The sequence below is a fragment of the Bombus bifarius genome, unplaced genomic scaffold (assembly GCF_011952205.1).
Source record: "Bombus bifarius isolate JDL3187 unplaced genomic scaffold, Bbif_JDL3187 scf7180000007973, whole genome shotgun sequence".
NCBI classification, from domain to species: domain Eukaryota; kingdom Metazoa; phylum Arthropoda; class Insecta; order Hymenoptera; family Apidae; genus Bombus; species Bombus bifarius.
The window spans coordinates 896,792-924,569 of NW_022884359.1; the positions used below are offsets into that span (position 1 = coordinate 896,792).

Below are 27,778 nucleotides of genomic sequence, written 5' to 3' on the forward strand. Positions count from 1 at the left end.
TGAAATTGTAGTTTTTTTATAGGGTTTACCAGGATTAATTGTTCTAATAGGTTTTGAATATGTAAATTTCATATTTGGAATTAATGAATTATGATGTTAGCTTTTCTGAAGTTGATTAACTGCGGATGTAAAATTCTGTTACAGACGCCAGTTATCGCCGATATTATTTTTATTCCAAACATTTATCGTGAATTTAATGTTAATTGTGTTAGAACTTCGGTTTTCTGTAAAACTTTAAACTCCGATTTTCGGATTTCTAAATATACAAATTAATTTCCTTAGATCTGGCTATGTAAAATTTGTACTTGTGAATTCGGGAACCAAAAACATCAGAATCCCTCGAAAACGAAGTTTTCATCCGACGACCTGAAACTTTCATCATCTAAAGCTTTGCAATTCTTCTAAGAAGACAGAAGTTATTGTCACCATCCTGCGATTAACCCTTAACTGTTACAGTAGAACGGAGATATATTCCGACGATTCGATCACCACATAAGTAATATAATAATATATTATATATGATTTTTGCAAGTAAGAAAAGAGAAAATTTCCGGGTATTTTGGCACGACCGTGCTGGTTTTAGTTGCATGATCTCATCAATGAATCAGTTGGTCTTCAAGATTTGGCTCGCTTTTTGAGCTGACACTTCTCTGACGTATGTGTTCTGCTGTAATAATGGTGGACGTTGAAGAGGAAGTGGAAGACGGTTTAAAAAAATATTGAGCGATCGGTAGTGGTACGATTGGTAACTGAAAATTGGGCAATTTGTTACATAACCTTCGAAATTATATAATTTTCCTGATACCCTTTCCTATTTTTTAATATATCGTAAAAAAAAAACTATCCTTATGTTGCTACATAAAAATCATTATCTTCTGTAAAGAAATTTCTAGAAAGATATTTGATCCCAAATATTCTGTACAATAATTCTCTAAAAAGTGGAAATTTCCTACCTCTCTTTTCCTTTCTGCGCAATAATCACTTTATCCATTGAGACATTTTAGCTCAAACGCTATACTCGATAATCCCCTGAAGAATGGAAATTCCAAGTTTCTCCCCTTCGTGTATGCCTGCACAAAAATTATTCTATTCCATTCAAAAGTCTCTTGATAGATATTCATATACTCGAAAGTAAATTCTCTATAAACGCTCAAACAGTGCCATCTCCTAAACGACATTCATTTAACTTCGATATGACAAGCCAAATACTGTATCCAATAACCTGTTAAAAAATAAATGAACAATAGTGTGAACTTTCGAACTCTGCCATCTTTCAAATGGCGATCCATTCCGATCGAAGCAAGACAGAACGAACGATAACGATTTTCGTGGTGGCAGGCAGTATGGAACCGTATTAAGAGTGGCTTAAATTAATAACGACCGCTATTTTGGAGAAGCTTCCATGCTCCGTTAACCCGATTAAAGGTGAATACGGTGAACGGAGAAGATGGCATAAAGAATTCATTCGAATCTTCCAGCGTGACTGGTGCTTCGCTGATCCAATTGCCCTCGAGTAATTATGGAAACTTGGACGTTACGACAAGCTGCCGCGGATTTCGATCGTCGAGAATTTCACAAACCTATGCTTCGAGCCAAACCGATGGAAGAAAATCGGTTTTTAGTTGGAAGGAACAGGCATGGATAGGAATTACATTACGTCATGTCGTTCGTTTGCCATCTCTCTGCTCGATTTATATCGAGCTGGTTTGAATAAAATAAGTCCATAAGGATATTCCTATCTTGGTTCATTTTCGAATTTCAATTATTTGGCTGGTTAGGATTAGTTTTTTTTTTATTTTGAGAATAATAATGTTTTCCAGGTTTAATCGAGGTGAGATTGGATTTGGTTTCAACTGGTTTCGGTTGGTTTGCTATTGTTTGATTTGCAATCTTTTGGTTTTCGTTTGTAATTCTTGGATTCCAATTATTCGATGATCTTAATCGGCCTTTTTTCAATAGGAGTTCAGTTTAGATTAAGTTTGATTTAGGTTTGGGCTGGTTTGGAGTAATGTTTTATTGCGTTTTCCAATTCGAATTATCTCGTGCGAGGAGTGTCAAAAGTTCGATCAATAGAAGTCAATATTAGAACTTATTTCACATGTGTGTCTTTCTATATTGTTATTTCATTATTCGTAATTGTAGATCCCTGGCAGTTCGTGAAAGAGTAGATAATAAATACTTTTAATTAAATTTAATTTACTTATTCGGCGAATCATGTACAACTTCTTGTCTCTTTTCTGTAAACAAATAACTGCAGTAGTATAAAATGATAATTATATACTGATAATCGAAAGTGATATATAAGGTGATACGTGTTATGTACATGCGTAATGAGTTGTATTAGTCGGAGTGTTCAGAAAATTGAAGGCTTAGAAACTTGAGTCCTCAAGAGTGTTTCTTTCCGACGGATGAACATTTTCACGTGGCTCGTGATAAACTATATCTTTAATATTGCCATTGCTATGATCTCTTTCTTTTTTTTTTTTTATAAAAGATAAAATAAATATCAACTTGGATACTTTTGTTTGAATTTTATAATTTTCAAAAATCAAGAATGTCTTCTTTTCTGTGTTTCAGGACCGCCGTCGTGAATGCAACACCGACCCTGGATCTTGGCTCCTACATGCAATAGAAAGGTAACTCGTGGCTTATTTTTTCATAATAAGAGAAAAAATTCAACTTAAATAATATGGAAGAAAAATACGTGAAAGTATATGAAAATTTCGCTCGTAAATCGTAATACAATCGGCAATATAAACGAAGCGAGTACGCTAACAGACATAAACAATGATAGTATTTCATATTTAAAAATAATATTCTATGTACAAATATATAATAAATGGTGAATCAAAGAAATTAGTTTATCTGGTGTCACTGGGTTATCAAAAGAAAAAGAGATACTTCTTCGAAGCAGAAAGTCCCTTGCAGCTTCGATAAAGACTTCGTAGCGCACTATTCACACACAACCTTTCAAAACAATTTTCTAAAAATCTCAGAATTTTCCAAAATTAGTATTCAATGAAACTTTAACGACAAGCTACTTGGAAATTCTTTCAAAAGCCAGAATTCGTCATTCACGAGGTTAATCACTGTCAATACACGCCAAGAATATTTCATGAAACCTCTTCAAACCAAAAATTAAATACCCAAATTATTCCATTATTTAAACTCAACTTGCCAATTCCTGCCTCAATTACAATCATAATAACCCTTCACAAATCACTATCTCGTACCAGGTTTAACTACCCCTATAGATATTTCATAAAAGGAGAATCCATTTTGGCAAAACCACCTTCAACAACATCTTTCAATATAAGAAATCAATTTGCCAATTTCTCCATCAATTACAGTTATGATAACCCTTTCACAAATCACTGTCTCATACCAATATCACCTACAAGAATCCCGTAATACGAAAGTCCATTCGTTTCTCCTTCTTTTTTCCTCTTATTATTTTTTCTTTTTCTTTTTTTTTTTTTTGTTTGTTCTAAAATCACCTTCGACATTCTTGAACATCCTCCAACATTCCAAAGCAACAAAAATTATTCCAATACGACTACAGTTTCTCTCGATGCACCTTCGAAACTTTTCTATTCTTGGTCGTCGTTTTGAACAGAACCACCCTCGACATCCTCCAACATTCCGATGCTTGGTTCGATAACGTTTCTTTCATCGAACAACCGAATAACAGAATTATTCAATTCTTCAAACTATTATATGCACCATCGAAATGTCTGAACTCTCGTCTTGGTCGTCTCGATCATCGTCATCATCATCCATGTTCGTGGTCGTAGACTCGTGTCAGGGTAAGGTTGGTTCGTTCGACTCCGGTGCAAGCCGGTTGGACGTCCTAAGGAAAGAGCTGGTTGGTCGCGCACACAAAGACCATCGCAGAAAAGCTATATCGGTGGTATTTTGGTTTTGGCTCGGCTCGACCCGCGCAGTTCTGGGAGTGGAGTTCTAAAAACAGCAGAGGTAAGTCCTGCCTGCTTGTGCCTTGCTTGCTTGCCTTGCCTTTGCCTTGTGGCCGTTGCGTCTCGAGCCTTGCCACATCGGCATATTCGGTCTCTTCATCACTATCTCTTCTCTCTCACGTCGACTATTCTCTATACAAACAACAAACTAGAACAACAACAACAACAACGACTACTGCAAACCAGTATCCAGTGTTTGAGAATCCACCCTGTGCGTTCATAGAAACATTCGTAGGTGTTCCAAATATGTCCGATGGGTCTCTAGACACCATCCTTTCTCCTTCTTCTCGCCGTTCTTTCTTCCATTCTTCGTCTTCGCGATCCTGCCCACTCTTAGAGGTTCCTAGGTGTTCCAAATATGTCCGATTGGTCTCTATTCCCTTTGTTTGTACTTCGTCATCCAGCTTCTGTGCTTCCGTGGGTACTCGTAGGTCTTTCAAATATTTTTGCCTCTTTTCTACGTTATACGCCATTCTTCCTTTCATTTCTTCTGTCCGTTCTTTGTCAGGATTCCGTGCATTCGTAGAGATTCCTACGTAGGTGTTTCAGATATTTTTCGTAGGTTTTCAGGTTATACGTTCTCCACTTGGTTTCCTATCTTTTGTCATTGCGATTCTTTCTAAGTATGGAGATTGGTAGATGCCCGATTGCAGCATCCCCTTCGTTCACATTTTAGTTCTTCGTCCTTGAGGTTCTGCGTATCCGTTTTTCAAACGTTTGAGATAGATTTTTCCTCTGCACTCATGGAGATTTGTAGATGTATCGAATATGTGTAGCCGATCCCTAAACTGTTCTCTCGGTTCGTTCTTTGTCATCAAACGTCTGCGTATCCATAGATACAATTTAGATGTTGCAAACGTCTCTGATTATTTTCTAGGTTATCCACTCTTCTTCCCTCGATTCGTTCTTTCATTCTTCGATACGATCTTGTGCAATCATAAAGATTCGTAGATGTTACGAATGTTTCTGTTGCAACTCTAAACTATACGTTACTCTTCCTTTGGTCCATTTCTCCGTTATTCGTCATCAAACTCTTACGTATCCATAGCTATTCCAAATATGTCTTATAGTTCTCTTATACGTTCTTCCATTCTTTATCACGATTCTCTGCAGCTATAGAGATTCGTCAGCGCTGCAAACATTTCCTACAGGTCTCTACATCGAATGTTACTCTTCCTTCGGTCCACTCTGTCTTTCTTCATCGTCGCTTCCGTAGGTGTTTCAGAATACTCGTTAGCAGCCTCTCTAGGTTATCCAATCTTTCTCCATTCTTCCCCATCACGTTCCCATGCGACTGCAGCGATTGCTAAGTGTCCGAATTATGTCTGACAGTCTTCTAACCTCTCTCCTCCGCTTTTCGCCATCAAGCTGCTGCGTATCCATAGCAACTCGTAAGTGTTCCAAAAACGTCTGATAGGTTTCTAGAGTAATATATTTCTGTTCTGTCGAGTTGGTTCCCGTTCTTCGCGGCGGCAAAACTCTTTAGCGACTAGCCGATGCGATCGCTACACCGCTCTTCTTATAACTCGAGCATAGTATGCCGGTTTCATTCCCAGAAGGCACCCGGTGGCGAACCTTCTTTTAGGCACCCTCGCGACCGCCTCACCCGGATTTATTTCTTCACGCCGAAATTATTTTTGGGATCTTTTCACGCGGTTTGTTAATACACCACGCCACACCGGCATCTTCTATTCCTCTTCTCTCTCTGTCTCTTCACGCTTGTCGGACCTACGTTTTCGTTCGGTTCTTTCTCTTCCCGTTGCTGGTCTCGGTTCACCACTAAATGCCCGATCTTCCGCCGTACACGCGGGACCAGTTGCACGCCGAGCAGGATCAAGGAAACGTGTTCTCTTCGTCGTCTGTACACGTCGACCTATTCCCCTTTCTTTTCCAGTGGCGTTCGCCGACGTCGATCTTCCACGTTGTTTCGCCACTTCCTTGGGTCCAGTGGTATACATCTCTGCCAGTGATCGTGCGTGTATCGTACAGTCCTCAAAGCTGTTTTGCTCTCACGTGCAGGTCTCAGGCAGACGCGTATCATTCGTCAACGACATTTTCCTTACTTTCCTGTATAAGTCGTTCTCAAACGACGTCCGTCGAACCATCGTCAACGTTGCTTGCCGATTTTCTTCCATTCCACCATTGTCATCGTGTGTGTGTGCGTGTATCGTTCGATTCTACATCTGTTTTGCTTCGTCGTACGGACGTTCGCTCCACGTTGTTTCGATTGCTTCGTGAATTTTATCGACATCGTGAAATATTCGGACGTTCCGGCGCGATTATGGTGATTACGGACAAATTCGTGCGGAGAATCCACGTGGATTAAAGGGTGGAACGATCATCGGTGGTTGCGAGATCATGGTTCGTCATGGTTGTCGCAGAGGTTTCGACGTAAGTTCCCACCATTTTCTAAGATCCTCGCGGGATCTAAAATTCTATTTGTGACAGAATTTTGTTTCGTTGGTCGACATCGAAGGTTTTCTGGGTTTCGGATTCAGCGTTGAATTGAAATTATTATCGAATTTCAATCGCTCGCCAGGGATTTGGCGAGTGCACGTACGTTTATGTTTATGACCTCGTAAGGTGGTTGAAGGAACGATGAATTCTTAGTACGACAGCGAATTTTCGACGAATGAACGATAAAAAGTGAAACTGAATGGCTTTGGAGATTGCGCGGGTGAAATTCTAGATTTCTTATTCGACATATTATTCGAATAATTATTTTTGAAATTCTCGAATTTCATTGTAATTCAAAGTTGATAGAAAGTCGAACGAACGTTTGGAACGAGCGATAGAAAATTTAATTGAACGAAGCGCGTAATACATTTTTGGCTGTAGGTACTGGCAAAGTAAGAGGCGATTCTCGTGAAAGCGTGGACGAAGAAAATTTATCGTATCGTAAATTCTTTGCTTTATCTATGGACGTAAGTGACATTAGGTTTTTAACGAATAACGTTCATGTTTTATGAAGAAGCACGAATAAATAAAGAGGAGTGTCTCGGTTCTACGCCGAATAAATTTCAACAATTATCTCTCAGCCGTAAAAGCTCGAACGTATTTACAATATTTTTATAAAACTCGTAAAGCAACTAGAATGTATCGTAGTCAAAATACTCGAGCGAATATCTTATGGAAAAGGATATTCGTGCCACGCTATACATCTTATTCTTTTACGCTGTCACACAATAACGCGATACGATCGATTATATCGTACCTACTACGTCTTCTCGTTTAATGCAACAATATTACATTCCTCTGCTTTGAAGCTTGGATGTTGATCTGGTCCTCCCAAGCCAAGAAAATATTCCGCACTCACCTCGATCATTCTTATCCCTTTTCTTCGTCAGCATTTTATTCAGTTCAATGAAATTTCCAATCCAGAACATCGTAACAATTTCCTTCGATCGTGCTACGTAAAGTTCGCGACGTAATATTCGCTCGTTCTAAATTATTTATCGCCACTGTAAATTATCAAAAAATGATTGTTCCACGATATATATATATAGTATTCTACGGTATCCGAAATAAGAGAAGCTATTACATAAAATATATCGGTATAAGAAATTGTTGTTAGGTATTATAAATATAGATACGAAATATAAATAATATTAAGAAATATTATTTTTCATTTAAAGAGTATATCGTCTGCAATCCTAGTTGATCTTTGTTAATACTCCGATAGAATACGACAATGGGCTGATATATTCTACGGTGACGTTTAAATATCGATCAATTAGTTTCAAATAAATATTGCAAACGTAGTATAGTCAATTTCATGCAGAAAATTGCAGAAAATTATACAGAAGAGTATATCGTCCGCAATCCTAGTTGATCTTTTTTAATACTCCGACAGAATACGACAATGGGCTGATATATTCTACAGTGACGTTTAAATATCGATCAATTAATTTCAAATAAATATTGCAAACGTAATAGAGTGAATTTCAGGCAGAAAATAGATTACAGTAGAAGACCCTTATACTAGTCGGCCATATTAAAAGTTAATGTGTCACCAAGGCGCATATTAGTCAGACAAACCCTGTAGTCTTCGGTTGTGACGCGTTGCCAGCACAATTTTGACAATCGCATCTGGCCGTAGTCGTAATATAACATTTTGAAATCGTCGGCCAACATATCTTGTTCATTAACCCTTGGCAAAAGTTTCGTGGCGTCTGCCGGACGCCGGTCTGCGTGTTTTTACGAACATTTTCTCGAACAATTTAAATAAACACTCTGAAACATGTGAGTTGTTCGATTCGAAGAACGAATTTCTTTTTCTCCGATGTTAAGCAATCAAATTCTCTTCTCGCAACGCTATCCGAGAAGATTTTCCATTGAGAAATATTCGATTCGACTCGCCAAACGTTTTATATACAGGGTGTGTTGGTAAAAATTTCAGACCAACTTTTCGTATTTCTATCATCGAAAGCGTTTTTGAATAGTCGACTTGAAAATTACAACTGGAATATTTAGAAGAACGTGGATTAATTTCGAGCGGCTAATATTTCTGCAACTTGGAGGATTCCTATCTTTAAAAAATGCTTTTGCATGGAATAATCGCGTTTAAAGTTATATTTGGAATTTTTGGCGTTTTTTGGACACGGGATAGTCGACTTGAAAATTACAGCTGGAATATTTAGAAGAACGTGGATTAATTTCGAGCGGTTAATATTTCTGCAACTTCGAGCATTCCTATCTTTAAAAAATGCTTTTGCATGGAATAATCGCGTTTCAAGTTATATTTGGAATTTTTCAATGAATTCAGATTAATTGGCAAATACCAGCTTCTATTCTTAAAAGTCTTTCTGCATAGGATAATTGCGTATAAATGTATATCTGTGATATTTGGAAGAAGAGAAATTTGGAAAGGTCGAAGTTACTTTTAAGATGGTAAAATTTCATTCCGAATTGTTCGATTATTTTCGAAGCTACGTTTCACGTATTTGATATATTTAAGGGGCAGAGTAGAAATTTTCATTAAAATAACGTACCAAATAATATCCGACCTAAAGAGTCTTGGTTCTTTGTTTCCTGCAGATCCTATCGAAAAGATCTACGACGTGTATTGTGCTTTATCGAAATATCGAAATATTCCTTAGACTCTATTCGAATGTACCGTGTAAAATTCGTCAAAATATCTCTTCGAAGAATATGAAAGCATACGGACGGGATAATAAATGTATTACGTAATAATAAATTATAGGATAATGAAGGAATAAATTCCCACAGAATATAAATACTTAAAATTAAGATATACAGGCCGAGGCAGGGGAAATTTTTTCTTCGAATTGGATGATTTATTTGCTACGAAACACCTAGTATGTAAATGTAGATCGGCGAATAACACGCAGATGGAACGTCACATTCGTTCTTCTGCCCTTTGCTCGTCACCTTGATCATCGTCCAAATCGAACGTAACAACGACGAATACCTACTCCTCGTTCACGTTCGCATCATTGTGATCGGCTCGCTATATCTAACCAAGCTATACCATGGATCCATCGTTCCAACTGATCTCGTCGTCTTAGCTAATTCATTTTTCAATCCTCGAAATTCCACACACATGCACCCCCATACGTAAATATTATTAGGACACCTATGGAAAATTAGGAATCAGTATGCACGAATATCGATTAGAGAATCGTTAAATCACCTTTAAAAGTTATTATTTTATTTTATATTTTAAATCGTAAGTTCTACACGTTGCGAATATGATAAAAAGTACGTACCAATTATTAATTTCGCGATAAATTTTCGAATAAAAAATAACGTTAAAAAATTATTGCGCCACTCGAATCATTAAAGGAGCCCGTTACTGTTTCAATGTCTCGTTTATATTCTAAATTATTCTAAATCATATTTGCTTTATAGCTAATAGTTTTTCAGTCCCCATAGATCTCTTCTTCACCAGTGATGCATCATTCGAGCGAGCGATCTACGAGACACGTTATCTTTATCTTTAATTTACCGTATAATTATGCTCCGTCATTTATACTTTGCTCTAATTTTCCTTTCTCTCTGCAAGTGTCTATGCTCGGTAACTGCCTGTCTTTGTAAATGCACGTATTCTAATTGTTTCGTCCTCTATGTGATTAAATAATCGAATAAATAATTGAACCAAAGAATTGTAGAAGCTAAACGTAAGAAATTCTGAGTAATATATCTCCGGATGACCATTCTTTATCGGGAATCGTAAAGGAATTAAAAAAGAAAAAAAAGAAAGAAAATAGGAGAGAGAAGAATAAAAGATCGATTGGATTTCTTTGGCGAAGATTAACGTTGTAAAGGCCAAGAGTAGTTTACACGTTAAATTAGTTCGCACTTTCACTAGCCTCTTTATACGCGTTTTATCTTCTTTCACCTCGCATAATCTGCAAGAGTTATTTCAGGGTAACTTTGCTTGGTGTGCTCGCGCGCTTTTTCCCTCGCATACACGAGCAGAGAAGGGTGAATGAGGATCAATTTGTAGCTCGTCACTCGACCACCTTGAAACTGTGTTATAATGATCGACGGGTTTCACCCCTTTTTAAAGACGCACTTGGCACAGAGAAACTTTCTTCGGGGAAAGGAACACTAGGTGTCTGTGTCTCTGTTTCGATTCGACAGAGATTTTTAAAATAGTAGAAACCTCGCCGTTTTCATATCTTCTCTTGTCTTTTTTTTCTTTTTTTTTTTTTTTTTCTTGGGAAGGAACGGAGGAACGAGAAGGTATCTTTAATTTTAGAATGAAATAAGGTAGAACTTCTTTAATTCTTGATTCTAAAGTTCTTCTATTGCGATCTTGCTCGCGTTTTCATGTAATTTCGTTTAATTTATTAATTAAACGGGATAAGATCTGTTTCTGCGAGAAGGTGGTTACAAAGTAAGGGGAAGATAAGTATCACGTAGTCTCTGCGAGACAATAAGACGAACAAGCGTACGAGTACGCTGAATTAATTTACTTTGCAGGCTGCAGACGCGAATTCGCGTCTTACGTACTTCATATCCCGTACAAATGTTAACTACTGTTAAAACAGTAAAAAAAAAAAGTATTAGATATGATATTGGTCGCTCGGAAAGTTCGTTCCGATTCCTAAGGAATCTGGTCGTCATAAAAAATCACGTCGAAAAGTTTCTCGCCGAGAAACCTGAGAGGTTCACAAGCATGGAATATTCGAGTTGCGTGAAAGATGGAGAAAAGTTGTGGAGCAAAATGCCACCTATATAATTGAATTTATTTTATATAAATTTATACAGGGTGGTTGATAATTGGTGGTACAAGCGAAAAGGGGGTGATTCTACGTGAAAAAAGAAGTCGAAAATATAAAATAAAAATTTTTTTTAATTTTTCCATCGAGACAACGATCTACAGTGAGATCCGTTATAACGAGACGCGATAAAGTGGACGCGTACCGAGCGACGATTCAAAGTCGATTTTCTCGAAAACAAAGCCTCGAACGAAAAATTTTTATTCTATATTTTCGACTTCTTTTTTCGCGTAGAATCACCCCCTTTCCGCTTGTACCACCAGTTACCAACCACCCTTATGATTCAATAGATGTATATCGAATCGAAATGTAAATCAGAATGAACTTGCTGAGCGACCTTTTCGTATCTTTTCAATCGCTCCAAAGATACGCGTACCGAACGACGATTCAAAGTCGATTTTCTCGAAAACAAAATATCGAACGAAAAATTTTTATTCTATATTTTCGACTTCTTTTTTCGCGTAGAATCACCCCCTTTCCGCTTGTATCACCAGTTACCAACCACCTTTATGATTCAATAGATGTATATCGGATCGAAATGTAAATCAGAATGACCTTGCTGAGCGACCTTTTTGTATCTTCCCAATCGCTCCAAAGATACGCGTACCGAACGACGATTCAAAGTCGATTTTCTCGAAAACAAAGCCGCGAACGACAAATTTTTATTCTATATTTTCGACTTATTTTTTCGCGTAGAATCACCCCCTTTCCGCTTGTACCACCAGTTACCAACCACCTTTATGATTCAATAGATGTATATCGGATCGAAATGTAAATCAGAATGAACTTGCTGAGCGACCTTTTCGTATCTTTTCAATCGCTCCAAAGATACGCGTACCGAGCGACGATTCAAAGTCGATTTTCTCGAAAACAAAGCCGCGGACGACAAATTTTTATTCTATATTTTCGACTTATTTTTTCGCGTAGAATCACCCCCTTTCCGCTTGTACCACCAGTTACCAACCACCTTTATGATTCAATAGATGTATATCGGATCGAAATGTAAATCAGAATGAACTTGCTGAGCGACCTTTTCGTATCTTTTCAATCGCTCCAAAGATACGCGTACCGAACGACGATTCAAAGTCGATTTTCTCGAAAACAAAGCCTCGAACGAAAAATTTTTATTCTATATTTTCGACTTCTTTTTTCGCGTAGAATCATCCTCTTTCCGCTTGCACCACCAGTTACCAACCACCCTTATGATTCAATAGATGTATATCGGATCGAAATGTAAATCAGAATGAACTTGCTGAGCGACCTTTTTGTATCTTTTGAATCGCTCCAAAGATACGCGGGAATTCAGGCTATATTCTTGTCTGAGCATACTCGGTGCTCAAAGTGTTAAAACTGCGTTAGTGCATCGCTCGGGTTAGCTAAAGTTACAGAAACCTTCTTTCTGAGGTTGCTGGTTGAGGTGGGAAAAAAGTTGGAATAATTGCGTCAAGAATTGGCATGTAGGGCGCTGTATGGTGAAATCTGGAGGAGAAGAACAAAGGATAGAAGGAATGAGACTTAGACTGGAGGATAGGATGATGCGTGGAGGTTGATAAGGCTAAGGAGCTGTGGACAGTCGACAAATTCATTTGAGATTTCGAATAGAAAAATAGCCTCGTCAGCCAATCCGGTAACAAGTAGACAAAATCTATACTTTAGCGTGATAGAAGTCGAATAGTCGGATTTATAAGTAGGGAACCTTCTTCAAGGATCCTACTATTTAGCTACTTTCTTTGTCTGATCAGACGATATTTTGCAAACAGAAAGAACTGTTTGCAATGTTTTAACAAGGTTTTAAGTAAAGTTGAAATGGAGAATTTTACGCATCGTGCACATATGGCAAATAAAATATAGAAATAGTGGAATGTTTAGATAGCGAAACATCCCAATAGTAGGATATTCGTGTACCGAAACGTTCGATTACTAAAACGTATAAATAGTAAAACGCTCGAACCAATTGATATTTATATACCAAAAAATCAAATCTACGGTATGGCGGTCTCAGATCGATAGAAAAAATATTTCTGTAGTATAACTTCCAAACCGACATGTACGAGAAGAGCCTGAGAACGTTGAAGCTCAACTATCGGCGAATTATGAGCACGCAAGAATTCTAATACGTGTAAGGACAAAACACATTTTGATTTATTCGATTCTTCGCTAAAATCACCATAAAAGAGGGGCGCTTCCACTTATCCACTTATTTGCTCTATCGATTCCAAACGATGGTCGAAGTGCATCGAGATAAATGTAAAATGTATCCGATGAAAACCACCTCGAACCATCAGGACTGTTAGAGCTTTTCAGACAGCAACGTAAAAGCGATACCAAACTTTTAAAGAGTGACCAAAAAGAATTCTCTAGAAACAACGAGCTCCAAATAGTAAATCTGCAAACAATAACAATTCGTACAGAGAAAAGCATCGTGCAATCGTTATTAAGCATCGAAAACACTCTTCGATCCCCCGGGGAAGCAAGCGCACTCTAATCGTTTCGATCGAGCAAATCGCTAAGAGACAAAGCTTTCGTCGCGAGTCGAAAGGGCTTGGTTTTCTCGGTGGAACCGTAAAAACAGAGAGAGAGTGGAACCTGTTGCTCCCCCTCGTCGTCGATGAAAGCGTGTGCCTGGCGATAGTTCACACTGTGAACACACTGCAAAACGGGAATGATCGGATGGCTTCGCTCTCGGAGATTTCGTCCGGTCTTCGTGATACTAGTCACCTGGTGACGTCATCTCCGGAGTTTGGTCTTATTCTCTCGCTTTTGGTCGCGTGCCAAGTGCGCAGATCACACGTGCCACGGTTAAATGGCAGCTCTTGGTGCCTCTGCCACGGATTTCGTCCCGTTTCAAAAGATGAACGCGCCGAAACTCGTTCTACGGAGCTTTTTTGCCATTCGTAGAAGTATGTTGGGAATGCAGTTCCTTTCGTCCTTTTAATCGACGCAGGCAACTTGTCGTTGCTTGGTTGAATATTTGTTTTCGTTATTTTTTTTTTTTTTTTTATTATATTTGCTTTTTACTTCGTTGTGGTTTTTCTTTATCTTTTCACGTTTGTCTTTTCCTGCTATTAGACATAGAAATTAATTCAGAACGATTCCACTGGACTTTGAGCCTCGCTGCGATAAATAAATAAATAATAATAACATAGAAATCAAGTTGGTTTGCTTTTTTCTTTTTTTTTTTTTTTTTTTTTTAGATTTTATCATCTATTCTTCGACTTTACTTTTCCATCGATTGTAATTTATTTATTCAAACGATAGGAAATTACTTTCTAAACTTCTACGTTCTTATTTTAATTTAAAATTGACGAGTGAGAAGAAAGTATATAAATTTAAAGCGAATTGGTAATTAATGCAACGTAAAAGATAGCGAATGGATTTCTACTCGATGTTATTTTATATAATCTTAGAGGAATAATTGTTATTATTCTTGACCTCCTTAGGGGTATAATTATTACTATCGTTCTTTATCTTTTCAACGGAATAATTATTATTCCCTCGAGTTTTCTGAAAAATATTACCTTTTCCTACCATTATATATAGATATTTCGTAGACAAATAAGAGTGACGACGTTTCTATCATGTTGGTAAAGCTTCGATTCTCATTTTATAATTGTGATTGACTAACTTCTTGTGGTCGATGCCAGAGAGAAATTCATTTACGTATTCTAAAATAGGAAGAAGCTCGAGGAGTAAGTGATTCCAGGCGGAATTTTAACGAATTATTTATATCTAAGATGGAAAGATATAACACTTTCATCTTGTTTCTATTATACATTCAATTTACGTCCTATTATAGATTTTTTTCTATTCATTAAAATTCAGAATCATCGCCTATGTCACCGAGCTCCACTGACAGATACTAAATAAATTATTCGCACGATAACAATTTATTAAAGCACGTATAAACATCCTAACTGTCCGATCCATAGAAATCAACGACTGAAAATAATCAGCTAAACTAAACATCGCTAAATCTATGCCCTTATACACACGCGTTAAACGATTAGAGATGCAATCGGCAGTATTTCAAGTTATATCATGCTCCTCGAATCGAAAACACTGAAACCCAGCCTAAATTGATTTATCGAGGCGTAATAGAAACCGAGTCGAGAACACTTATCGAAAGGCCTATATATTCGAACACAGCAGGACACGTGTTCGTATTTTATAAGCGAACGGGCTGCAGAGAGATTTTCCAGCGTCGTCGGAAGCCAAGATGTTTCTACGGTGGTGGCAGGATGAGCGGATATCCGGTACGGCAACAGACGCCGCCTGGACCACGAATGCCGTGCGTCTGAGGGACAGGACAGCCGTTACGATCGCCTTTTCGACTCGCTAGTTTCGCTCTAGAGCCGAGAGATGGTTTGGTGGCCACCTGGTATTTTCATTCTCCATCCTTTAAAACCAGCCTTTCCTCCTTATACGGGAAGCTAGCTGTTCGTCGGACGTCTGCTGACGTCTCGTGACGATTAACGAGATCTCACGAGTTCGTGCGATGGGTTGTTTCCGAAATAGCTGGAGTGGCAACTATTGTCCGCTTGTTAAAACGAAATATGATGGTTTCGTAGGTTAGACTGGAAGCCTTTTTGGCAATTTTTAACGCTGTCGAAGCTTCGCTATTCGAAGTTGAAATTTTAATTTAGTATTCAGGTCTTTCGGTAATACGAAATTTCGATTGTAGGAAACTCGGCTGAATCTTGGAAGGGTCGAAGATCTCTTCGCGATGTGAAATTCTGATTGTTCGAATGTCGGAAGAGCGAAGGTTACAGAAATCCGTAAAGGGATTTCTTTAAATTTTCTTAACATTTTTAAAGCTGTATTCTCCGTTTGTAGTTGTAGCATGTGGTTCTTTTCTAAAAATATGAATTTCCTGCCGTACAATTTAGACTGGCTGAATATTGAAAAGAATATCGATGGAGAATATTTTGGAATTTTCGTTCGCGTTTCCTTGCCAAGTTTTATCGTTTAGTTAATGTCCGGTTCCCTGAAAGTATGAAACTCCGACTAGGTAAAATTTAGAAAAATTCAAAATATTTCCCAACTCTCTTCTTTTCCATATTTTTCTTCTTTCCAAGCTTTATTATTTGGTTGGTATTTAACGAGAAATTTCAACGATCGACGTGATGCACCGATTCCACCAGAAAAAATTCCTCACACGGAACCAACTAAGAAATTCCTCTCGTATGACGCACTTATCTAAAGCAACATAAAGTGCTAACTCCCCTACAACTTACCTAGATAGGACTAGACTCGACATAATTTCTGATCTTCGTTAAACACGAAGCAACTTACGACGAATCTGAAACTCGGCAAATTTAATCGACTCAACGACGCTGGAAAAATTCCAACAGAATATTACGATTGTTGAGAAAAGTATAGACGGTGGAAAGTCATAATGCGATATTCGTACATATCCAAGAGCATAGGGTACCACGGCACAGTGTGTCCCGATATTGCTATTGATCGGGGCTCTCCAAAGGTATTTGTTACGTGTAGGTATTGTTTTTCCTTCGCACCGTCGAGCAAAAGGAGATCACGAGGGCCGACATCCCTTTTACACAGTGCTCTAAGGTATCCGCGTCTAGTTAACCGTTCCCTTTTTCCTCGCTTTTTCCCCGCTTTCTCCGGAGCACGCTTTTTCAACGGCTATGCGACTCGATCGAACCCCGTTGCATCCTATGGGATCGTGCGATTTTTCCTTCGTATCTCTCGATGACAATTCTAACCATTAGGTTGCTGATATTTCTGCTAATTCGTATCTTTTCTGTAATAGAAATATAATAATATAAATTCTTCAATAGAATTTAAAGAACGATAACTAGGTGGCAAAATTATTTTGCTGGTTAAATATTATAAAAAATACTATGTCGCGGTTATTTTATATATGTTTGCGTATCATTTGTATCCTATACATTTTCGATGATTTAACAATTTTTAGATTTTTATATTCTTAACGGATTTTTAAATTTCAGACAATAGAAATCCGCGGTTTACTAATCGTTCTTCGAGAGCGATTCAATCTTTATTAAAGTTATTTTTATCGAAAGTTGTAGTTTATAGCGGACTTAGTTCGCGTTATCGCGCTATTTTCTTTCATATTTGCAATTCGCAGGAAAATGACGAGTTCCGTTGTTCGTAATCTTTATCGAGAGATATGGTCGATCTTTATTAAAATAATTCTTACTGAAAGCTGTGATACAGTTAGTTCGCGAATTAGTAGAATCAGTAGAATCAGGAAATAATTAGTAGAATTATACAATTTTGAAATACCATGTATAACAGCGCGTGTAATAAAATTATGTACTCTGACAAGCCATACTTAATTATCGTAGACGCTTAATTGTAGAATTATTTTATAAGAACTTCTAGGAAGTGGAAAATGTTAGTATGGAAATGAGCATTATTGTTTTCTCAGTAGCGAATTATTTAATTCCGTACTTAGTATTCTCACGAGTAAAATACAAATTATTTCTCAAAGTATTAAATAATTATCTATAAAAAGCACCACTTTATAATTATAATAATCTCGAATCTCGTTAACGTAAACTATAGCTGTTTCAGAATTGATGAACTTTTATGTAAAAGCTTTCTCCTCCTTGGCAATCATTATTATTATTATTATTATGATATCCTGTTCGCACACACACACACACACACACACACACACACACACACACATATAGAAAATCCTTTCTGTACGTAAAGGAATAAATAGATAAATAAATAGCATGTCATCTAAAGCGAAATGAAGTCAAACTAATAAAGCTGATTTACATAATGGGTTCGATTAAATGTGTTTTTCTGTTGCACGTTTAACATGCAGATGGAAATAGTTGAAGAAACGAAAAACAAAGCGAACGAATCTTTCCAGCACCCACCTTGAATTTCAATCGCGTGATTTTCTTACTAAAAAAATATATCAATACCTGTGATCGTCGAAGATTCTTAAATCCTATCGTTATTAAAATAACAGTTTTCCTAATATATTGTAAAAATAATAATCCATTCACTGGTATTTATGTAAACTCACATTTCCGTAGACATAATTAAAAAGAATAGAACCCAAGCAGAAGTTTGTTGTATCCGCTAAATATTACGATAATTATATTTTGAATATTTTATAATTTTATATATTTGTCCATATCATCTTTCAATTTTCTATAGTTGCATAGAGATTCACGATCCAATAATTTATTATTAAAACCATCAACTTGTTCCATGACGCGAAATTCTAATAATATTTATATAATCTGTAAGAATGAAATTTATCAGTGAATAAAATTATACACCATATATTATTTGCTATGAAACAATGATTATAGGTATTTGGAATACTCATCTGAAATTTCGTAAAATATGGCGTACCGTATTTAGCAGAGGAAACATCCGATCTCAATGGTAAATTCAACGTACGCGACACACGCGACAGGGAACGTGTTAACCCTTTCATTATTAAGAACCCCAATAGTAACCATCCGTGAATTTATCCCTGTGCACGAACAGCCGCTATGCTGGACCATGCACGACTCAGTACACTGTTAAAACGACTTACTGCCCACTTACATAACCTATAAATAAACATCAGCGAGGAATGTGCAGTCAGGGCTTATCCTAATTTAGCTTATGCCAAGAAAATGTTTTAATTACATGATAGGATCTTTAATAATATCAAATATTTCTTCTATCCAGATATATTTTATTTTATCCCCTTATTTTGTATGCCAAAATCTTCATGTACAATTCAACTAATATCATTGCTGAACTTTCCCAAGAAGGATATTAATAAACACCCTTAAATAGCAGTAATAAGTTTAATTAGTAAAGTTTATTATGGTAATAAAGCTTATACGAGTTTAATTAATAACAAATAAAATTAATTATTTTTGAGATTATAGGTTATTTGATTATTCTGTTTGATGGGAAGTTATAAAATCGTAAGAGAAAAACTATAACCTATATCTTATAACTAAACATTGTCTAATATGGGGAATTTATGCATTTATAGGAAATTTTCAGGTGCAAAAAACATTCCAAGTAGAATATTTATTATAATATTTAACAGATGAAACGAATCTCTATTTAAGTTCCATTTCCTTAGTTATATTTATAAAAATATAAAAGTGCATAAAAATCCGCCCTCTGCTTATAACTTATCAATTTACTAATATTATTCCAGAAGACAAATTAGAAAACTAAGTGTCGTGACCTCGGTATATTATTTTATAACTGAGAACATGCTATTTATCATCTTCCAAATTTCATATTTGATGAGAGGCGCCTCGATCGATAATAAAGGGACCGTTCCAATGTTTCGGAGAACTCGATTCGATTCGATCTTGCGCGGTACGTGCACCGCGTTCAATCTGATATTAAATTCTACAGGAAAATCTCGAGAAGTCCATCTTCATTATCGGATGAACGACGCTTAACCGTGTGACCCGGTCGATCACTCGCAAATAGAATCGTATCGGGAATGACAGAAACGAGACGGACGGTGAAACGGAAATAGACGCCGGTTCCTGCAACTATCCGCGAAATAATCGGCATTATGATTAACTACGTTTCAGCGGGCCGATTATTCCGGCCGCGCAACTTGCCACGCTGACGTTTACCCGATACACGTTCCGTCCCATCGAGTCGCGACGCGAGCAATCAATGAAATGGAAACGCTCTCCATGCCCTGTCTTTGTGTTACGTGTGCATGTATGGTTTCCTCCACAAAATTATCTCTCTCTTCAACTATTCATATGCATTACATATTCTTCTCTTGTTAGGAATAGGAAGGAGGTTAGGAGGAATAATTTGAAAAAATGAACACTAAACATATGGCGCTGCTATCGCACGATTTTTGATTTAAATATGTATTTGAATTTATATTCACTGTACATACTGGCCATAAATATTAGGACACCGAGTACGAGTACTCGTTACACCTATTGAAAAATTCTAAAATATTTGACTTTATTTAGCATTTTACATTATAATACACGTATGAATGAAAGTGAATATGAATGAAATAACAGATTTGTAATAAAATACATACTTCGAAAATAAAAGCAGTGGAAACTGTACAATTTAGCACTATCGGCTGGTGTATTATAATATTATAAGCCGTTTATTTATACAAAACAAAAAGTAGAGAAAATTGGCGAGACTATATAAGATAAGCATCAATCAAGTGGCTTGGCACTACAATTTTAAAAGTTTCAAAAATTGAACTTTATCACTTCGGCTTATGGACGGCTCATATAATATGTACACTGACCCACGAAAGAATTTGTATTATTACCATGAGAAGCTTTTATGTTCATATTGTGAGTGTTATATAAAGTATTTTAAAATCACATTAGAACTGTAATTAGACAGAATTGCTATGGTTACATTGGATAAAATTTGAAACCAACCTGAAAATATCTATGGATAGATCAGGAGATACAAGATCCTGACTGCAATCGTATATTTAGTAGAGAATTATAATACATATGAATAGCCATCTTAAGTACACGATAAGTGTTAAATATGGTCCCGTTGAATATTGAGCGGGATCAATTTTTCTCCGCTTGTACTGAATATCTTGTAATTCCTCTATGTATTTTCAGACTGGTTTCAAACGTTACCAATATAATCGTAACAGACAGGTCTCATAACAGCGATAGTAATTTACGTATATGAAATAATTTCGTATAGAAACTAAATGAGCTTCAAATAAGAGGATAGAAAAATGTTTACGATAAAAGACGGTTTATTATAGTTGAAGTAAAATCATACTCGAAAATTTCTATTTTATTTATTCTTTACAACGAGAGTCTTTAACTTAAAAGTTACAAGCATAATAGTAAAAAGTAACATTTGAAAATTCTATAAGTCAAATATGGAGAATTCTGATTCATTTTCTGATCAAAGAAAAAAGCCGCATTACAAACAGTGTGGACAGTTTAGACTTTCGTAGCGAGTTATCGATAGTTCCAAGTATTCGTCCAAGGTATTTTTGTAATGCAAACCTCTCGGAAGCATCTCGCGTAAACTTGCACGCTCAAGAATGCATAATGTATCGGCGTGTCTTCACAAAAGTAGCTTACGTTCCGCGTTCAACGAAGATCATCCGACAATTTGACATCTGCCATTGTTGCAGACACAATTGCCACCGATCGGTCTACTCACTGCGATACATTGTGTTGTAACTGTTAAGCAACCTTAGACGTCATCAAACGCAATTACACCGTCCGTTTTGGAAAAAATTAATTGTTTGATTAGCAGGTTCTGGATTAGCTATTTCATAAATGGGAAAAATGAGATTTCCAATAATTATATGATTTTATACGTTCAAATTAATGTTTTGAATTTACTAATTCTGTTCGACTAAATAACGTATAAAATTATTATGAAATTATTATTGGTATATTTATCCTGGTTTTCTACATTTATTTGCGTCTACGTTTGATATAAAGTTATTATTACATTTATCCTGATTTTGTTCATTGACTGTAGTCAGAGGGATCTTTCATTCGTTGGAAAAATTAAATTTTGATAAAGATTTTACTCAATAATCGCAACTCAAAACCAACCCAGGTATCTAATCCAGGTATATAATTAAAATGTAACGAAACTGAAATCTAATATCGAAATTAATAAATCGAAACGTAAATGAAATCTAGCAAATTTATTCTATCTTCTTCGTATTGTATAATGATATTATAACTGGACTGCGGATTTTTATTCAAATTCATATTTTTATGTAAATGAATGTAAATAGCAATTTTGGACCACTTACTATATTAATATCTATTAAACTAAATTAGATCTAAGGTAGTCTATGTAACACTGGAAATTTTATATATACACATCGGATAATTTATATATTTCCTAAAATAATAGTATCTAATAATAAATAATAAATTTCTTAAATTCCTAGTATTCAATTTCTTATAAATAATGGCCACAAAACCAGTTACGTGAGAGACAAGATAATATCAAACAAAAGTTCCCAGAAAATTCCCTAAACATATTGTATTTCTATCTCTCATTGTGTCACTAGTTCACCCGTTGGTCCTCTTTAGGCCACAACTCGAGTGCAGGCACGCGTGTATCGGAATTGACCAGTGTTGGCCTTCTCTACGGTATCGCTCGTTATCTCTATCCGGAGAATATTAATTACTTATCCACTATCCCGTTTCTCGCGTCTTTTCGCGCTCGGTCGACGAGATCGATAGGCTAGGATATATTGAACACTCGCCGGCTCTCTCGACGGGTTAGGTTATCCGGCCTCTGTAGGGGGACAGCTACATTGCAGCTCATGCATAATACATACGATCCGACCTGGAGTAGATTTATATTTACCCGCACCTGGGATAATTCGTTAAATATCGACAGGCATTGCCAGCTCTTGCTGCTGAGCTTTTTTCGCGTACGAAGATGATTCGACAGGACGTTTTTACTCTGCCAGTCTAGATTCTAGATGCTCTTTGTTTTTCCTTCTTATCTCTCTCTCTCTCTCTCTCTCTCTCTCTCTCTTGTAAGGATGAATCTCTATTTCCATTTGCTATTACTGTATTAGTTTGAAAGAGGAATTTGAACTGTGAGCGTTCTTTATCGGTGGCTAGTGTCATTTGGTAAGGATAAATTAGGTTATGTTGTAATGATTTTATTAGAAGAAAATTGACAATCTTTTTAATTAGTTGTTCCTGTAACTTAGAAATTAAAAGTTCCTTTCGAAAGTTCATGTAATTGGAAAACTGTGGTAAAGGTGGTTCTTAGGAGGTTATAATTAGGTTCATAATTGATTTTAAAAGTCTTTTTCTTATAGTGGGAATGAGACACTCGTTAGTCACTTTTAGTGATTTACAATAGTGTTCAATTTGAATATTTCATCGTAGAGAGCGTAATTTGATAAAATTAGGATTTGATAAAATGTTCAGTCAATTGATTTTCTCCCTTTTCCCTCATCTTGCCCGAAATTCAGGTCACTGTGACGATCGTGTGTGCCCTCTTGGGTGACTTCATCTTTTCGAAGAAGTAATTCTCTCGATCGAAGTAATATTCATCATTTAAATCTCACGGTAGAATCTACTAATTTTTCCATTTGATTTGTTAAATAATTTTCGGATTTTGAGAACGTGTTAAGTTCAAACATTATACTTCCATAATTACTGCACTGTTTTTTTAATGGTATTTTCAAGCAGGTTATTCAAATTTATCTCGAATATGTCTTATCCAAATCTGTATGAAATTATCTATCTTTATTCTTCAATTAAAATCTTATATCTTGTTACAAATTTTTCACATTAAACTCCTAAATTACTTAATTAGTAGAATTATGCAGTTATCATAATATTTCATCTAATACATAGATAAAGTGCCGAATATATTTAAAGTAACCAAAGACAAGTGTTACTTGAATTCAGTTTCCATTTTGGAAAAACACCACCCCCCCCCCCCAATCTATCGAAATTGATTTGAAATATTACGTAATCAGGTTCGAAGTGTTCAAGCGACTCGAATGTGGCTCCTCGATTCAATTTCATTTCGCACGGCTGTCGGATGGCTGGCGAATAACTGATGGAAGCTAGTCGCTAGCAGCCATCAAGCGTCTCGGCTCGTTTAATATTTATCGAGTTGGATTTTCGAGTTTACCGATGGCATCCGCCGTGATATGGCCTCTGTATTTGTCTGCCCCCGTAATTCGACGTATTCGCCGCAATATTCGATCAATCGTCTTGTCAATTTCAAATACCGATCCCATACAAGTTAGAATATTGCCTGGTAGCGTCAACAATTTTCTCCTAGCATTCCATTTGTCACTATAAAAGCATGATCTCTCCCTGATTTTCATCAGTTAATTCCTTTTCAATCGAACGATTCACTGTCATAACCGCAATGACGAGAATTTAACATAACATAACCTCAAATTAACTAATACGGTTGACAAACTTTGATTAATAAGAAATGATCCGCATAACGGCATTTGTGGAAGTTTTTTTGGATAAATATAAATAATGTTCATGTTTTTGTAGACTGATGTACTCAATGAATGTTTAATGTTTGTATATTATGCATGTAACATATGTTGGATAGACATAATAAAACAAAACGTATGGGATTAAAAATCTGGCATTGTATGTGTATATAACGGATTAGGCAGGGATAAATGAGACTAATATATATACATGTACGGATTGATAGTTCAGCTGTGACATTATACTGGTAGGAGAACTGTACTCGCGTCAAGCTATTGACACGTAAAAGTGACGTTTCCATTATGCGTGGTATCATGTCTATGTAATCTCATACTCAATGACTTAAGGATCTTAAGCTCGGAACTTGGATAAATCAAAATTCGATGATACAACTATGTAATCAAAATCTTTTGTATCGACATCGAAATCTTTCGATATTTAAGAAGTCGATTGTGCTATGTATGAAAATCTGATTAATCGAATCAAATTCGAACTCTAATCGCAGATAATCAAAATCAAATATCGAATATATTTACGTCTGACAGTTTACTCGGTAGAATTTTATCTTACGTTGTTATGTTAGAAACGGCACATATTTGACTTTGATTTATTACTCGAACGATCGATAGAACACATGTATAATAATGTACATATATCGATCGATAATCGTAGTTCGAATGGGGTACCGTTTATAATGCATTCGTTATTTTCATCCTCCAACGTACACTTTGAGTACCACAGGTGACACAGTGTAGTCGGTTAAATTCTTTAACCGCATCGTTATTTCTGGCTGGCGAAATATTAATAAAGTGTAAAGATGCCACTTTTACGCATAGCTATCTGAACTTTTGTGGTTATAATTTACATTGACTCCGACATGAACCGACTTACAACTTATGGGCGAAACGTTTATGAATGACCAGCAATATTTCGGTTACTTTCCTATATTCTTAAAAGAATGTATATTATTCTGAATGTTATGCTTTATTTTGAAATCCTTTACATTTGAAATAAAAAGAATAGTCATATGTTGGTGCTTCAAAAGCCTCATCTGGTATATTTTTGTTAGAATAATTTCTTCATTTTTATTTATATAATATATTGACAATATCTATAAAAGTTGACATTTTTTAATAATATTCAGTTGTTATCTAAACATTTCTTTTAAGTATCTCATATTTTGCAGATTTCAAATATTTTCTATTACTTACTATTATTTACTTTTATTTTTATTATCTACAATACTTTATCTAATTTTTAACCTTGCTGCGATTCTCGAATTTTTATATGCCAATTTTACTCTTACTTCAACAAGCAAGGAGATTTATAATATTTTAAGCAAAACTGCAGCATAAAATTGAAACTGAAAATCAAAAGGAAATTAAAGTAAAACATTTCTTAGCGTTAGAAAAACAGGACTAGGTTAGAAATGATATAAAAAGCGCAGCTGGGTTAATCACTTCAAATAAAAAATTTCCTTTTCTCTTTAGATCATGTAATTGAATTTTCTAAGCGCAAAATGTGACCATAACACGTTGACTACCACGGTGACCACCGGTGACCCACGTTACTAAATTGTGTAGAACTAAATTTAGAACTAAATTGTTCCGAACAGTTCAAATAAGATAAATTTCATGGACTAAACAATTTTCAACAATGTGAATGATTTAGATAACATCGTCAGAAGAAAGTGCGCAAATACAATATATTTTGCAAAAATTAAATGTTATAATATAATATATTTCAATTTATTACTTCCAGGGCATAATATATAAAATTTGCGTGGCAATCAACGTGTTAAAATAATTAAAAGACTCGATCATCCATATATGGACATAAAAAAGGACTAATTGACAGTGGAAGATTATAACACGAAACTGTAATAACGTCGTTCAACGCGCGGTCGAAGCTGAAATGCCAGCGCGACTGTCGAGGCTGAAAGCGGTGCGCATGCGCGGCACATACGGCGGCGCGCAATTGGCGAGTCGGCGTCTGACGTCGATCTCGGCGAGAGCCAATCAACGGTTGAACCTCGTCGACGTTAGTTCGGCGTGCCGAGGCGAACTTCAGAGGCGAGGTGGACCGACTGGTATGTGCAACACGGCCAGGCGCCCCCCTCCTCCTCTCTCATTTACCCTCTTTCTCTATTTCTCTTCCTCTCTCTTTCTTTCGTTCCCGTGCTCTCCACGCGACTTCCTCAAATCTTTATTTCAGGCTCGACCGCGAACTGGTCGAGGCGCGCGCGGCCCGCTTTTTTACCGTCCGATACGACGCTTCTAAATTTGAATCTTCTACGTGGAGCACAGTGCGAATCGACGGCTCCGCCGCACGTGAAAAAAATATATTTTAAGAAACGGACGCGCGTTTCTAGTCATCGCTTCTAGTCAGCCAGGATAATTCTAACCTAGCTAACCTAGCTTCCTGGTTAGCTGGATCCTGAAGAATCGTTTTTTCGCTTGGCGTTCATCTTTACACGTTTAATAAAGTCGTAAAGGTGAGAAAAAGAACACAGAAGGAGAAAGTATCGATATATCACGAATATATCGTGATACATACCAGAAGGGGACAAAGAAACGACAAAAGTGCAAGAAGACGAAGAAGACGTTCAATCGCGAAACAATAAAGGAAGTTTCTTGTTGTCGCCGTATTATATACGTTGTCGTTATCGAATGGAATACGTTGATTGGCTTGTTTGTCGATGTTTGACGAACCCCAGATGAAATCCAGCGTGCGAACCAAGTGACGCGTGGTTGATCGAATCACCAGGAAAAAAAAAACGAGTGCAAGTTTTGATGTACGTGCCAAAAAGCTCGTGTGTTATTTCTACGTAATCGGCTTCGACGAGAAGTTTTGTTTTGATCTTAAAGTTGTACCTTTCGCGAGGGTGTTAGTGGGGAGATATCGATCGCGGGACCATTGACGTCCGTTCTGGAGAACGAGCTTTTCTCCTCGCACCTTTGACTAGACTAACCTCTCGATAATTGTATTTTCTCACTTATAGCTTCGTATATACGTGTATACGTATATTATAGATATATACATATGTACATATATATATATCTATATTTCCTACATGTGTGTTTGCGTGTGCGAATGAAAATTAGATGCTGACTAGTTTTCAATAAAAGTTTGAAAAACGTGCCTGTAACGAAGTAAACTGTATTGTGACCAATGGAGGCTATTCCGTGAATCTCTAGTTTAACATTTGTCGACAACGGAAGTGGATCTGAAGACAAATATTATATCATTCGGATAATACGTTTCTTTCTCTCTCTCTCTCTCTCTCTCTTTCGCTCTTTCTCCTCCCTCTTTCTTTCTCTTTATGGTCGTAGAGCGATCAAGAAGTCACTTTTACGAGTCCAGATTTTTATTGAGACACAGATGGAATTTTGATACAGACAATAAACGTGAGGGTTTTTGAAACTTCGCATGACCGAGTGCCTGAACGGAGATTCTCCAATTACATTGTGATAATAACATCTGTGAAGAGTGCGCGATCTCTCGCCATCTTTGTTTTGATATCGATTCAGTGTGCGCAAGAAGATCGATCGATTGGCGAACGAGCCGTCGAAATGTTCGACTGATCGAGCTCACTTCGAGTCGG

The 27,778-nt window shown here is 36.6% G+C and overlaps 1 protein-coding gene across 9 annotated transcripts in view; it reads left to right on the forward strand.

Annotated features, from left to right (window-relative positions):
- LOC117216718 (myocyte-specific enhancer factor 2) overlaps positions 1 to 27,778 on the forward strand; it is a 70,652-nt gene that overhangs the window by 24,399 nt on the left and 18,475 nt on the right. For 5 of the 9 annotated variants that reach the window (XM_033463660.1, XM_033463669.1, XM_033463668.1 and 2 more), the window contains exon 2: positions 2,578 to 2,636. The gene's annotated coding sequence lies outside the window, so the exon portion shown is untranslated. The other 4 variants (XM_033463667.1, XM_033463663.1, XM_033463666.1 and 1 more) reach the window with 4 other exon arrangements.